Genomic DNA, 16345 nt, shown 5'->3' with positions numbered 1-16345 from the left:
TCCACTGAGCAGAAGTTTTGCAGTTGCCACTTTGAAGGGTCTCAATTTCTGCTGCAACATTTTGATAGTAGTGTCCTACCTTCAGCAGGATGTTGTTCAGGCTGCTGTTGGTGGTGTAATGATGTATGGCAATTTTTCTTGGCACGCTTTAAGCCCCTTAAACACCTCCACTACCTCAGTATTGTTGCTGACCACAGCACTGTGTTATGACCACAGTGCACTCATCTTTTGATGGCTGCTTCCAGCAGCTTACTGCGCCATGTCACAAAGCTCAAATCATCTCAAACTGATTTCTTGAACACGAACATGTATTCGCTGCACTCAAACGGCCTCCACAGTCTCCAGATCTCAATCCAAAAGAGCACATTTGAGATGCGGTGAAACAGCAGATTCAGTTCATGGATGTGCAGCCAACAAATCTGCAGGAAGTTTGTGATGCCGTCACGTCAATATGGATCAAAATGTCTGAGGAATGTTTCCAGTGCTGTGTTGAGTCCTGCCATAAAGAATTAAATGAGGTTCTGAGGGCAAGAGGGGGTTTAACTCAGTACTAGCAAGGTGGATGGTGAGAGTATATAGGTACAAAGAGAGCCATTTTAACTTGCAGCAGCATTTTTTATTCAGATGAGGCTCTTTAGATAAGTAAGACTGTGTTTTAATTTAATTAATCAATAATTAATAAAGGTGTACACTGTTCTACTCTTGCACCCCAGAAAAATAGAACAAGTTAAAGATTTAAAACATATATCCAATGACTGATTTATGGAACAGATTCTTGAAATCTTTTAACATTCATTTTTTTAAACTTCCCTTATCTTTCGGGTTGGAATGAAAGAGGCATAACTCATAAAATGTAAAACAAGCAATTTAATAACACATACTTTATTGATCCTCGTGGGGAAATTACTCTTTGCATTTAACCCATTCACTTAGTGAAGCAGTGGGCAGCCACCAATCCAGCGCCTGGGGAGCAGGGACTATAGGGACTGTACCTTGCTCAGGGGTACCTTAGAGTAGCTGGTAAGTGGATTTAAACCCCCAACCTTCCAATCATGGGGTGACCACTCTACCTACTGAGCTATCGCTGCCTATTAATGCTGGATTTCATTCACTTTCATGCTCATGTTACATAAAATCCTTCCTTTGTTTCTATTCACTTCATCTGGATTTGTAAACCTGATGTATCCTTTAATCTGTTTTAGAGCCATTGTTTTTCATTGTTTTTGCCACTTGACAGAATATTACTTTGAAAATTATTCATATACATATTTTTAATGGCTGACATGAATAAAGCAAAAACTATAAAACAAAATAATAATCTTTTTGTTTTGAATGCTTTTAATGGATAAGTGATATGAAAAATACAGAACTGTGGTGAAAAGGGGGTGCTTCAATTCAATTCAATTCAGTTTTATTTATACAGGGTCAAATCACAACATCAGTTGCCTCAAGGTGCTTTATATTGTAAGGTAGACCCTACGATAATACATACAGAGAAAAACCCAACAATCATATGACCTACTATGAGCAAGCACTTTGGCGACAGTGGGAAGGAAAAAATCCCTCTTAACAGGAAGAAATCTCTGGCAGAACCAGGCTCAGGGAGGGAGACAGAAAGACAGAATAAAAGACCTGCGGTGGAAAATAGCCAGAGATGAATAACAAGTATGATTTTTCTGCCTTTGATGTTTGACGTATTAAGGCAAACTGTATCTTGGTGCTTATTATGCTATTTTTTCTTCACACAGTTTGTGAATTTTATATCGCTAGCAGCTAAACTTTTCCAAGTAGAATTACTGGTCAGCTGAAATGACAACGGGACATACAGACAGTTGCTTGGAAAAATCAGGAAATGCCATGTTCTTAAAGAAAAAATCTGGCCCTGTTTTATCTGACATTACGGGGAAATTGTTGTTCCTGTTATTCAAAGGAGTTTAAGAAAAATACATGACTCTTGCCACGGTAGCTTGCTGTGTCGAAACTTTCAGCTACAGTTTCTTCTTTTGCAGGTTTTATGAAATTGATCCACCCACATTTGTGTCCAGGTCAATAATTTAGAACAGAGAAAAGGGGGTAAAGTTTGATTAACTGCTAAATCATACTACTATACTACATATTATGTGAGATCTGGTTAAAGTTAAGAAGCACTTCACAGTGAATCTGAACAGAAGGCTATTTTAGCTCAGGTACCAAGGCAATGATGCGCAAAACAACCCATAAGAGACAAATAGTAGAAGTGATAAGCTATTTAGAAATGGTGTTTTCTGTGATTGCTGCCAGTGTTAAATTGCCAGTTGTTCAAGAAAGTAGCACGACTATAAAAACTCGTGTTCTACTCTTGCTGAAAAACATCAGCTACTTCTAGCCTGCTTGAATGCTGGCAGTCTGTTTCCTTCCCTTGTTGCTGATAAGGGAACCGATTATTACACATTACAGTGAGGATATGGGAGAAGCTGTTGCCCAGTTGAACAGTAAGCTAGACATGAGGCAGAAATGAAAGGGACTGCATACAACAAAACATGTTTCTTATGCTTTATAAATGTGACAATGGAACTGTATTTGGAGAAATCCAAGCGATGGACTTATCATCAGAGAGATGCTGTACAAGTTATCTTAGAGAGCTTTATTTTTTAATGCTGGCTGATCAGGGCCTTCGTTGCCTTTCTGAGGCACCTGCAAAAAGGTACAAGCTGTGTGGCTTGTCAGTACAGTACTCAGTCTTTTCTTACCTAAAAGGATGTCCTAAACTTTGGAGGAGGAGGTACAGACGGCTATTTCCAGAGTGCTGCCTGGTATTCTTTCTATCTTGGGTTGTGGAATGCACAGACGATCTTAAGTATGTGGAAGAAGCTCCTGGTGTGGACCCTTCAGATATACTCCTGTCCAATCAGATTTGTAAGCTCCTAGCTGCTTTAAGACAGCTTACTGTGGTATTCTGTGGATTTTATGAAGGTAGAAATGTCCTAAAATATCACATTTTTATTACTGTAATGTCTGTAGTATCTTTGTTGGTGCGTTTTATTTCGTTTTTTTTATTAATTACAGAACAAATGCATCTGGTGATGTTCGTGCAAAATTGTCATCTTCCTCCTCCACTGTCACCTCGGACAACATGAGCTCACCAACCTTTTGTTCAGCCACTGCCATTATGTGGGGTGACTCATTTCGGGTTCCCTGGGGCCAAATACCAAGTGAATTATGCCGTGCAGTAGCAAATGGGAGTAGACTTCTCAACCCCGATCACTGCAAAATGATTTGTGTCCTTGTCGATGAAATGAGGTAACAAAGCAAAGCAAAGCACAGTGCTGTGCTGTTGCTCAGAAAATAGTCAAACAGTATTCAAAGAGCTTTTCTGAGTATGCCAGTTTATGCTCGATTGATGAAATTACCCGCCACTCCCTCCAAAAAGAAATAAAAACTCATGTTGAGCATCTTAATGGAGACGACACTGCATATGTGCAGAGAGCAACAGCATGTGGACGTACATAATGACAGTCTGAGTTCCCACTTGGTGAGAGTGATGCTGTACTAGAGAAAGAAAGACAAGTTTTAGAGAATTGAGACAAGTCTTGCAAAACAAGTGGCACTGATATGAGTTAGGTTTGTACCTTGGTGAAAATCCGACTAGAGATGTCAAAGCAAATGACTACACTGCACTACAAAATGTTATTCAAGTAACTTCAGGGTTAACCTTGAGTTTTCTGTACTGCAAAAGTGGATGTGATCACTATGGTAACTCATATTACGAGGTTCCAAATTGTAGATCAACAGGTATGAAGTCACTGCTTACTGAACAATCAATTCTCTGGAAAACAGTGTCAGCCAGTCCCAGTGTTGCTCACAGATTGAGCAGGAGTCCACATGCCACAAGGCTAAACGGTTTAGCCTGGGTTTGACTGAGTCCTGAGGCCCTTTTCTGTGTTCCCTCCCCACTCTTTCCCTACCTCCCTGTCTTCTCTACACTATGCTATCTGAAAAAGGCAGAAAATAACAAAAAAAAGAAAAAGAAAATAGTCGTAAAATTTGAAGTAATGAATCAACTTCTTTACTCAATCAAAAGCAAAAAAGTACAGGCTCTGAAATGTACTCGGAGTAAGAAAGTAAAAACTAGCTCATTGAAGGACAATTCTACCGTCCATTTTTATGAAAAGGAAACTGAGTCTTCTTCCATTTTAATATAATAATAAAATAATATTAGTAGATAAGAATACAAATGTCATCCGAATCTAATTTCTAATTCTAATGAATGTGCTCTGCTTGGATCTGTTACACAAGCAGTGAAAGAGAATTTTAAATAAATAAATACATACATACATAAATATTTTCAATTTTATCTGATCTTTGGTTGATTTCATAACAAAGGATTCAAATTAGTTCTTCTGGATTTTGGCCAGCATAGGTTCAACTGAGGGGTACTTGGTGGAATTAGAATGGATGTATTTTATTTGGGTCGTCCCATCTGTGGTGTTTTATGTCTCGGTACACACTCACATATTAGATGTGCAGGGACAAGGATGGATCACGCCCAGGTCTCTTGTCTGTCCTTGATTTCTATATTCATTTCATTGACTTCATCTGTGACTGTGTCAGGCGTTGTGTGGAGGCGAGGAAGAAGGAACCCAAACGCAGGACTCACAGGTAGGTGAAGACTGGTGGATGTTTATTATAAGGAGTGGAGGAACAGAGGGTGAACGGACACTGACTGGCTGGAACACTGAATGGCTGACTGACTGAGAGAACACGGGGAGGACAACATCACACGAACATCATCAATGACACGACAAAGAACGAATGGAAACAGAAGACCTAAATACACAGACTGATGAGGATGATAATGAGAGACCGGTGAGTACACAGCTGAACATAATCTGGCTAATGGCACGAGACGAGGTGACAGGAACAAACAGGAAGTGACGAAATAAACTGAACGTGAACAAAACGGAAAGCACTGGGTCACCGACCCAGGAACCCTGACAGTACCCCCCCCTCCAAAGGACGGCACCCGACGGCCAAAAGGGAAAAAGACCAGAACAGGGCGGGCGGAGGGGGCCCAGGACGGAGGGACGGAGCCCACAGAGAGACAAACAGTTCAGGCGGGCGGCCGCGTGGCCGGCGGCCGAGACGAGACAGTTCAGGCGGGCGGCCGCGTGGCCGGCAGCCGAGACGAGACAGTTCAGGCGGGCGGCCGCGTGGCCGGCGGCCGAGACGAGACAGTTCAGGCGGGCGGCCGCGTGGCCGGCGGCCGAGACGAGACAGATCAGGCGGGCGGCCGCGTGGCCGGCGGCGGCGGCCGCTGAGCTGGTCCGGTGGGCGGCCGCGAGGAGGGCGGCGGCGGCCGCTGAGCTGGTCCGGTGGGCGGCCGCGAGGAGGGCGGCGGCGGCCGCTGAGCTGGTCCGGTGGGCGGCCGCGAGGAGGGCGGCGGCGGCCGCTGAGCTGGTCCGGTGGGCGGCCGCGAGGAAGGCGGCGGCGGCCGCTGAGCTGGTCCGGTGGGCGGCCGCGAGGAAGGCGGCGGCGGCCCCTGAGCTGGTCCGGTGGGCGGCCGCGCCGGCGATGACGTCCAGAACGTGGCTGGGGCAACGGCGCGGCAGCCGCAGGACCAGGCGAAGCGGAGGCTGGCGACGCGGCAGCCGCCGGACCAGGCGAAGCTGAAGCTGGCGACGAGGCTGAGGCCGGACCCGGCGAAGCTGAAGCTGAAGCTGAGGCCGGACCAGGCGAAGCAGAAGCTGAAGCAGAGGCTGAGTCCGGACCAGGCGAAGCAGACGCTGAAGCTGGGTCTGAGGCTGGACCAGGCGAAGCAGACGCTGAAGCTGGGTCTGAGGCTGGACCAGGCGAAGCAGACGCTGAAGCTGAGTCTGAGGCTGAGTCCGGCCCAGGCGAAGCAGACGCTGAAGCTGAAGCTGAGTCCGGCCCAGGCGAAGAAGAAGCTGACGCTGAAGCTGGGTCTGAGGCTGGACCAGGCGAAGCAGACGCTGAAGCTGGGTCTGAGGCTGGACCAGGTGACGGCACGGGAGCCGGGGGTGACGGAGCCACAGCTTTAGGGCCAGCGGGCACGGAAGCCCCTGGCTGGAGACAGGCAGGGCCAGCGGGCGCGGAGGCCCCTGGCTGGAGACAGGCAGGGCCAGCGGGCGCGGAGGCCCCTGGCTGGAGACAGGCAGGGCCAGCGGGCGCGGAGGCCCCTGGCTGGAGACAGGCAGGGCCAGCGGGCGCGGAGGCCCCTGGCTGGAGACAGGCAGGGCCAGCGGGCGCGGAGGCCCCTGGCTGGAGACAGGCAGGGCCAGCGGGCGCGGAGGCCCCTGGCTGGAGACAGGCAGGGCCAGCGGGCGCGGAGGCCCCTGGCTGGAGACAGGCAGGGCCAGCGGGCGCGGAGGCCCCTGGCTGGAGACAGGCCGGGCCAGCGGGCGCGGAGGCCCCTGGCTGGAGACAGGCAGGGCCAGCGGGCGCGGAGGCCCCTGGCTGGAGACAGGCCGGGCCAGCGGGCGCGGAGGCCCCTGGCGGGAGAGCGGCCGGGCCAGCGGGCGCGGAGGCCCCTGGCTGGCGAGCGGCCGGGCCAGCGGGCGCGGAGGCCCCTGGCGGGAGAGCAGGAGGGCTCACAGCTGGCTCTGGGTGCTGTGGCTGCAGGTCCGGGAACTGAACTGACTGGACGGGAGGCGACTGGACTGACTGGACGGGAGGCGACTGGACTGACTGGACGGGAGGCGACTGGACTGACTGGACGGGAGGCGACTGGACTACAGAGGACTGGAGGACGGGAGGAGACTGGACTACAGGGGACTGGAGGACGGGAGGAGACTGGACTACAGGGGACTGGAGGACGGGAGGAGACTGGACTACAGGGGACTGGAGGACGGGAGGAGACTGGACTACAGGGGACTGGAGGACGGGAGGAGACTGGACTACAGAGGACTGGAGGGAAGGCTGAAGAGCAGGTGAGGGAACTGACTGGAGTGGAAGCTGAACAGCAGGTGAGTGAACTGACTGGAGTGGGAAAGCTAAGGGATGAACAGAGGTTGGCGACGCTGATGGTTGAGCTAATGACAGAGTTACCGAGGGGGATAAGATTGCGGCCTGGGCTAATAAGGCTGGTGCCTGAGCAGGGGACACTTCAGCTAGCCTAACCAGGGACAGTGCGAGGGCGTGAAAGGTAGGATCAGGAGGTGGATGAAGAGGTGAAGTAGTAGTTGGGCCGGTTAGCTCTTCCAAGCCTCCAGGGAGGTCAGGCTGGGTTGAGGCTGCCCTCAGCCTGGGCGCTGGGACAGGCACGGGAGGTGGCTGGACACCAGTCACCCCCACCCGGGAAACAAGAGTGGATGTGGAGGTAGACTGCGTCGCAGCTGCCTTCCTCCTGGGAGCTGGCACCGGTGTGGGAGCTGGTACTGGTGTGGGTGTAGGCCGGGCCCTAGTCATCTGAGGTGATGAAATGGCTGAAGAGGAAGGCCAGATCTGGGCTGCCGTGCTGGTGGGGAATGGCTGAGTGACGGGTGTGGAAATGGTGACCGGGTGTGTGCTACTGGCAGGTTTATCAGTGTTCGGTCTGTTTCTTCTGCCACCACGATTTACAGTCTTTGCGGGAGCACAGCAGAAAAACTCTTCCCAGTCTACATCATCCAGGAGGGAATCTCCCCATGAATCGGAGTAGAGTCCCTTAGTTAATCTGGGTGAAGTGTCAAATGAGGAGGGTGGAAAACAATTACCGGAACTCACCACCGGGAGTTGTTGACAATAGTCCATGTTATGGCGGCGTGTGCGCCGCTTTCTCCGGGAAGAGGAAGCGGCCGGGGTGAACAGCTGAGCCTCTGGCGCGGTAGCCTCCATTGAGCCGAGGTGGGAGGCGTAGCCGCGGTGTCGTGGCGAAGGTGGAGGTCCGGCGAATGAGGCGGCGGGTGTGTGAACGAGGAGCGGAGCGGCGAGAGAGGGAGCGGCCGAAACGCGGCATGAAACGTCCGCTCTCCGCGGCAAATGCTCCGGGGCAGGTGAGGCAGCAGGTGGGGGAACGCGGCGTCTCCGAGGCCCGCCCAGAGCCAGGCGAGTCCCCTCGAAGACGTGCTCTCTCTCCGCGAAGAGCCGCTGTTTTCCCCTGACCAACTCTGCCCAACGGTAAAGCGCTGCCACCTGCCGCTCGTTGAGGTCCGAGTCCGCTGGGTCCCAATCGTGTCTTCGTGGCACGGGTCGTGTCATTCTGTCAGGCGTTGTGTGGAGGCGAGGAAGAAGGAACCCAAACGCAGGACTCACAGGTAGGTGAAGACTGGTGGATGTTTATTATAAGGAGTGGAGGAACAGAGGGTGAACGGACACTGACTGGCTGGAACACTGAATGGCTGACTGACTGAGAGAACACGGGGAGGACAACATCACACGAACATCATCAATGACACGACAAAGAACGAATGGAAACAGAAGACCTAAATACACAGACTGATGAGGATGATAATGAGAGACCGGTGAGTACACAGCTGAACATAATCTGGCTAATGGCACGAGACGAGGTGACAGGAACAAACAGGAAGTGACGAAATAAACTGAACGTGAACAAAACGGAAAGCACTGGGTCACCGACCCAGGAACCCTGACAGACTGACATGTATCCACTCTGTGTGGCATTGCTAGCTATTTAATAGGTGTTAGCTCACTAGACTGAGACCAAGCTAGAAGTTTCCTTAGCAGTTAAACTAATGAAAAACCTAAATTAATTTAACAATAAAGAGTTAAAGTCCACTGAGTGCAGCAGTTCATGTTTAGCTTAGAGTTTTGTGAGAAAAACCTCAAAATGAGGTGGCTGGACAAAACAAGTCCAGCCACTGATATCTCCGTCTTGGCTCGCAGCTCCTGTAAGCGGGAAACCTTGCCTTCATTTTTGTACAATTGGAGAAGGTGGAGCCAGATCATCCATCTCTTAGACAGTTATTGTCTTGCTGTCAGTCTGAGTAATTGCAGTTGACAGCATAAGGCAGAGGCAGTACACCTAAAGTTATTACTTATATTTGAATTGGTGCTTGTATTTATTGCTTGTAAAGCAGCAGCTTGTTATTAAGTTAGATTTCAGCTGCCAGGCAGAAAAATATATTCTTATTACTTCACTGTCAGAACACTGGTACTTTGTTTAAAAGACAAGTTATATACCTGTATAAATTATCTGTTTATTTTGTTTTTGACTGTGTAACGTACATTTTTACTTTATTTTTGCATGATTATTGAATTCCCTATTTCTTATCTGATGGTTGTCCTGTGTGACTTTCCGGTCTTTCCTAAATAGTTTTAATTAGATTTACTGGAATTTTTTTTTTATACAGTATTAGTCCTTATTGCATATAATGGGTTCTTTGAAGTGAATGACAACATTCACTTCACATTTATCAAGATATCATACAGGAAAGACATAGCACAGTCTGATAGGAGCTAGCATTCGAGGAGCCAGACACAAGTCAATGGAGCACTGAGGAGGCTATTATTCTGAGGCTAGGTGTGAAGTCTCCTCAGCTGTAATGGCAAAGGAAGATACTGATAATTGGCCTGAAAATCCAGATGATGTCATGTTCTTTAAAAGATCTAACCCTCTTTTGTCTGAAGCTGCAGGAAAAATGACTGCTTCTGTCATTCAAACTGAAGAATGTCAGGAAATGTGGAGCCAGGTCGTCCTTCTTTTATACAGTGATTAGTTTAAAACTCTCCAGCTGTCAGCCGGAGTTAGTGTAGTTGACAGCATCTTTTTTTGTACCTTTATTGTGCCCTCTGTTCCTTCTCAGGTCATTTTGTGTGAATTTCAGACCCTCGGCAACTTTAAATAGACACAAAAGCCATAATCTTGAAGAGAGCAACAAGAATATGATGGTTTCTTTTTTTTTTTTTTTTTTGGGGGGGGGGGGGGGGGGGGGAGGAGTGTCCTTGACATAGGTGTGTCACAGCAGCATGTTGTACCGATGCACACAACTGGGAGCCCCTAACTCATTACACTTGGGAAGTATAAACCAAGAGAGTGTACACACTCATGAGTTAACAGGACCAAAACCTTTGTTTAGAATATTTACCAATTTTTCAGTCTGTCTGTTTATCATGTTTGTACATTTTCCTGATACACAAAATCAAAAATCATTAAGGAGCATATGTTTGACATATACTGAAGGCATGCCAAAGAAGTAAACTTAATTTGACCAAATTCTATTAAATTTAACATTTTAATATTTTATATTGTCCTTACATAATAAAATTATATACAATTATAACTTGTACAGGAGCACCTTTGCACTTTATTAATAACACTTTAACTAACACTTTATTTAGCATCAAGAAGTGTGGTGGTTTTCTGTGAGGAGGAAAAAATTGTTACTGGGAGCAAATAAGGTCTAGTATTAAGGAAAGGTTAGGCAAATGTGTGTGCAAAGTCTAGAGGTAAAGGTTGGTGCAAAAAGTTGCTGTCGAGATGTGATTACTCACCTGTTTTTTCTGTGTCCTCTCCAGGGTGCTTGGGCAAATGTTTCTCTGGGGATCCAGACAACATTTAAAGGTTCCGGGAGAGGCCATGGGTTAGGGGAGTGTGGGGAATCTCTGTGCGCTGGGTTTTTGGTGTTTTTGGCAAAGTGTAAAATATTTAATCATATGAAAATGGTACAATGTATGTATATATTTATTTATTTATTAAAATTGTGTATTGTAGAATGTTGGTGGAAGGTTGGAATTTGGAAAAAACTCACCAGACAGTAAAATAATGGTTTAGTCCTTAACAGCTGAGAAGGCTGATAATTGTCGTTTAATAGGAGAGTGACTGTTTGTGCTGTGAGAAGGTTTGACATGCCAGTGACTGTCATGGCCTTAGAGCTATATGTGGGCAAATAAATGCCTCTTGTCTCTGCCATACTGTGTCTTGGTCTTCCTCACAATAAATCCAGCTGCAAACGACTGCCCTGTTACATTACCTAATGCCAGCATTTTGAGCCTGCATATTTTGAGCGTAGCCTAATTTTAAAAGAATCAGTTCAGTTCAGAATTCTATAATATATAGTTTTAATTTCAAAAAACATGTTTAAATACTGGCATTGTGTTTTCAGCAGAAACAGGTGCTGGATGCTCAGCACTAAAGGTGAGGCCATGTTTGAGGGCATTTTTGCAGCCTTGTACGTATTTAACTTAGAATACCAGGAGGAGATGGCATCCACCTTTGAGTTCATTCAAAGGTGAAGTTTGGATTTTAACACCTTCAAAACCTCCCATTTAGATTCTGACTAAAGTAAAAAATATGTTCTGTTAGGAAAAGTGTTTCTTTTTCTAGGCACTTTGTAGGCAGTAATCCAGAGAGAGGATTGAAGGCCTCAAAGGAAAAAGGACCTTTAAACATGCTAGCTGACTTTGCCAGTAAATCCATGTGTCCATTCTACTGTGTAAACGAATGGATAAACAAATACGTTTTTTGAAAAGAAAAAGCAGTCATGTACTTTAGTTTCATTTTCCTTTGAAGATATTTAACAGTGAACGCTTACTGTGTCACGAAACCAAAACCTAAAAACACCAAATGCATTTACCAGCTCATCATCAAGTTAGTAGGAAGTAACTATTTAACTGTATCCATAGGCCTTTAAATGTACGTAGCATCCTTATATCTAACTTCCAGCTTCTTTCTATAAATTCATTTTCACAGTCTAGAACGTTTGTTCACCCAACAGACAGATATGTACACTTGCAAATGGATTCTGCATCAGCTTCTGAGTGCAAAGATTGCAAAAAGTATGCGAATGGTGCAGCTGGAGCTAAAGTTGGTTGGTGTCATGTGTTCTGCCTCATGCATTCTTGAAGCTCCCTTAACTAAACCAGACAGTGTTTCCAGTAGTGGGAGAATGTCTGAAGCAGACACACGTTGTGCTACACGTGACAAAAGAAAACTTCAGATAATATCCTGAACTGACTCTCCTGACAGTGGCCAAAATGCTTGTGTGAAAATGGTTTAACTCTGTAATCTGTCTGTCTGTCATGCTTCTCAATCATCCCTTTGTCTGTCTGTCATAGAAATAGTGAGACAGGGTTGATTGAGAGACAGAATAGAAAGGTAGAGAGACATGACAGAGAGGCAGAATGGAAAGTAAGCAAAAAGTTTAATGATAAAGTGCTGTTCACAGACAAATAGCAATGAAGTGCTATACAACAAAATAGACTAAAATATATTTTTTTAAATAGCACCAATCACAAGAAAAATACAATAAAGTACAGTTAATAGCAATATAAAAATATTAACCCTGGAGAACCCATGGGGTAAGAGCCGACCCCATTGGTTTTCTAGGGAAACCATGGGGTCAAATTTGACCCCATGGTTTCTCCAGGGTTAAAAGCAATTTAAGGCACAGAATAGATGAATTTAAGCAAATAGCAATAAGACTCTCAATAGAAGTCTTTTTTTAAGATTTCAGAGAGAGAAAGCAATATAGTATAAGATAGGCTAAATACTCTACAGTATGTCTATTTAGGGCTCAACGATTTCTAATTTTGGGAACCATTGTAAAGAATGTAAAATAGAAGTAATTTGAGCTTGCTTACTAGAATATGTCAGTAGTTAGAAGCCATCAGCAATTTTAAAAAAAGCTATTTAAATGAAAGAAACAAGAATGGGAAATACATTTTACATCTGAGTTAAAGCTCAGAGAGGAATCAAATATTCCCCTCTGGGCTAAGTTCAACATTCAAGATTTCAAATGCTGAACTTATTAGATGGACAAAAGAACACTTGGAACCAAAATAAGAGTTTATAATGCTGAAGGACTCTTTAGTAGCAGTAGTAGTGTTTGATATATGTTCAGCAGGAATGTTGATATGCCTGATTATCATAATTCTGCCTGCTTTCAACGGTAGAAAATTAAAGTCTTAAAGTCCAAGGGAAAATATGCAGCAGAACCAGGTTGCTTATATATTATAATACCATACAATGGGTGAATTTCTAGAATTGGGATTATATTCAGCTTGATGGAGTAACTAGAGACTGAAAAAGTCAACTGACACAAAAATGTCTATTTTTAAAATTCTTTGGCAGTTCAACCTCCTCAACTAGAAATCTGGTGCAGAGAAAAATGAACAGTGTGTTGAATGTAGTTTTAAGAAATCTGAGATGTTCTCATGCTTCTCAGAGAGAAGCATAAAATCTAGTTGATCTTGACAGAATGTCATTCAAAATTAAGAACTTCTTAGCAGCAAAGTAGGCATTAATCACCATCAAATCACTGTTATTTTACCAGAGAGCCACTGGGGTGGTTATAGGAGGAAGGTCTCAGACAGAATTCAGATGGAGAAGTGAGCTGTGTAGCAAATTAGGGTTCCTGCCATGATGAGCAGAAGCTTTCTACACTTTTAGATGTCAGCCTGGAGAGAACATAGAAGCATAGGCACTAGTTATAGACCAAAAAATTTCAGGGAACAATACCTGTTATTAGAACAGCAGCAAAGCCCAAAAGTCTCTAAAGTCTCTCTGAAGGCAATGAAATGGTTTGAGGAAAATGGCCCGTTCCCCCAGTTCCTCCAGTGGGCTCTCCATAGTGAAGGTGTTATTCTAAAATTATGGTGTCATAGCTATTACAGAGACCCGAATTCCAGCTCTGTACTCCTTCTGCCAGCTGCTTAGTTTTCTAAAGAGACACTGTCTCAGCCTGCATGAGCTGATTAGTGCTGTTGATTCTGCATTGCAGCAGTGTTCACAGTGGGTGATTTACGTTGCTTAAGCAGTTTATTTAGTTTTTCCGGTACAGATCTGCTGAGCTTTAGTAAGCCTCTTTGATTGCTGAGATCAATAAGCCCTGCGCACTTTTCAGAGTCTAAGAAATAGTTAATTAAATTGTTTAATCTCCGTGTCATTTGAAAGATTTTATCACTATGTGTCAAAAAAAGCAAAACACCATCTGTTTTTTTAAAATTCCCAATTAGAAGAACACATTTATGTGACGAAAAAAGAAATGAAATAAACCCTTCGAATAGCTTCGAATGACTGTAGAAAACTTAGTTTGGCATTACCTTCATTTGTATTCATTTAAATACAAGCAGAAACGTAAGATAATAATTAATATTTCATTTTAGTTGAAAGTTTGGAGATATGCATAATTTTACAGTCATACTGCTTCCTCTAAAACTGCATCCATGATTTATTTTCTTAGGGCGTCAGGGTCTAACAAGCTGAGGAAGGCTTTCATTCCTGACATGTAACTTATTTATAAAGTTATTTATGGTTGTCTATCATTTATTACAGTGAAAAAGAACAATAGAATTATTTTTCTTGGAATTTGCTGAACAGTTGTCTTTAATGTGCGTGGATTTTGACTAACAAGCTATTGTTGGTATTTTGTAAATTTTTACCGCACAGCTGTTGGAAAGAACTGTGTTGTATTCTGGATAAATAAGGACTGGTGGATGACAAATGTGATGAAGCCCACTCATAATGCTGCATTTGATCATCTCCAAGATTCTAAATGTATCTAAAATGAAGGCTGATGATGCTCATTCTGATCATCTTCGTGTTTTCTTTGAGATGATTATCTCCAAGCACACAGATGCTCAAACAATTAAAATGTGTACCACTATAAACACCCACTATGTTCTTTATCTTAACTTTCATTTTCAGATCCACATTCCCTTGGGTTTCAGTTAATGACCTTTAACCTTTAGTTTATTTGATCACATACAAATGTGGATGTAGTCTCATGTAAGAAAAACTATTTCACTTTCTGGCTTACATTCTGATTTTTCAGTTTCCACTACTTAACTGTGATAATGGAAAAAGTTGACATGGTAAATAGCAAATGGACTGGTTCTTAAATAGTGCTTTGCTACTCCACCTGAGCCCTCAAAGTGCAGTGACACTTGAGTGGGCTAAATTGTGTTGCAGGTCTTTATCCAGAGTGTTACTGAGGCAGGCCAAGCTTTTACATAGTTTAGGGAACGTCAGCTGTTGAATAACACCTCGTTGCCTTTTAAACTGCTTCAGTTCTTGGTAATATAGATTCAATAAAGTCCACTAGAGTTCAAAGGAAGTCATGTGAGTGAGTGAACTCACTGTCATGTTCAAGAAATCAGTTTGAGATTATTTAAGCTTTGTACACTGATAAGACCACAGTTAGTACACAGTGGTTATAAAGGGATGGACATGGTCAGCAACATTACTCAGGCAGGCTGTGTTGTTTAAATGATGTTCACTTGTCACTAAGAGGCCCAACGTGTGCCAAAAAATATCTCCACACATTACACCACCATCACCGTACCATCTGAATCTTGCAGAAGAAATGTGGTCTTCTGCTCCTGCTTCAAGGTTTAATGCATTGTGTATTCAGAGAGGTTCTTCTGCATACCTTAGTTGTAATAAGTAGTAATTCAAGGAATCATTTCTCAGTTTTCTTAGAGGCAGAATTATTTTAAGCGATTAGCAGTACATTTTATTAAGAAAAAGAAAAAAAGAGTAAAATCGCAAATTTTGCACATCCACTCAGCCCCCTGTAAGTTTAACACTTAAGATTCAGTTTGTCTTGCTAACTGGTAAAAATACACTTAATACTATTTCCCTTTCAGAATGGAGGTTCAAAACAAAAGGGGGGTTTTAAGGGCCCAAACAAAGTTAAATATACATAAAACACCCAGCACGCCCCTGCGGGTGGTTTATCCTTCAAGCCCGGGTCCTCTACCAGAGGCCTGGGAGCTTGAGGGTCCTGCGCAGTATCTTAGCTGTTCCCAGGACTGCGCTCTTCTGGACAGAGATCTCCGATGTTATTCCCGGGATCTGCTGGAGCCACTCGCCTAGCTTGGGAGTCACCGCACCTAGTGCTCCGATTACCACGGGGACCACCGTTACCTTCACCCTCCACATCCTCTCGAGCTCTTCTCTGAGCACTTGGTATTTCTCCAGCTTCTCGTGTTCCTTCTTCCTGATATTGCTGTCATTCGGAACTGCTACATCGATCACTACGGCCGTCTTCTTCTGTTTGTCTACCACCACTATGTCCGGTTGGTTAGCCACCACCATTTTGTCTGTCTGTATCTGGAGGTCCCACAGGATCTTAGCTCGGTCATTCTCCACCACCCTTGGGGGCGTCTCCCATTTTGACCTCGGGACTTCCAGGTTATACTCGGCACAGATGTTCCTGTACACTATGCCGGCCACTTGGTTATGGCGTTCCATGTATGCCTTGCCTGCTAGCATCTTGCACCCTGCTGTTATGTGCCGGATTGTCTCTGGGGCATCTTTACACAGCCTGCACCTGGGGTCTTGCCTGGTGTGATAGACCCCAGCCTCTATGGATCTTGTACTCGGAGCTTGTTCTTGTGCTGCCATGATTAGTGCCTCTGTGCTGTCTTTCAGTCCAGCTTTGTCCAGCCACTGGTAGGATTTCTGGAT

This window comes from Neolamprologus brichardi, chromosome 13, assembly GCF_056152115.1.
Source record: "Neolamprologus brichardi isolate AB-2024 chromosome 13, ASM5615211v1, whole genome shotgun sequence".
Lineage (NCBI taxonomy): Eukaryota > Metazoa > Chordata > Actinopteri > Cichliformes > Cichlidae > Neolamprologus > Neolamprologus brichardi.
Note: the sequence above shows the minus strand (reverse complement) of the source record.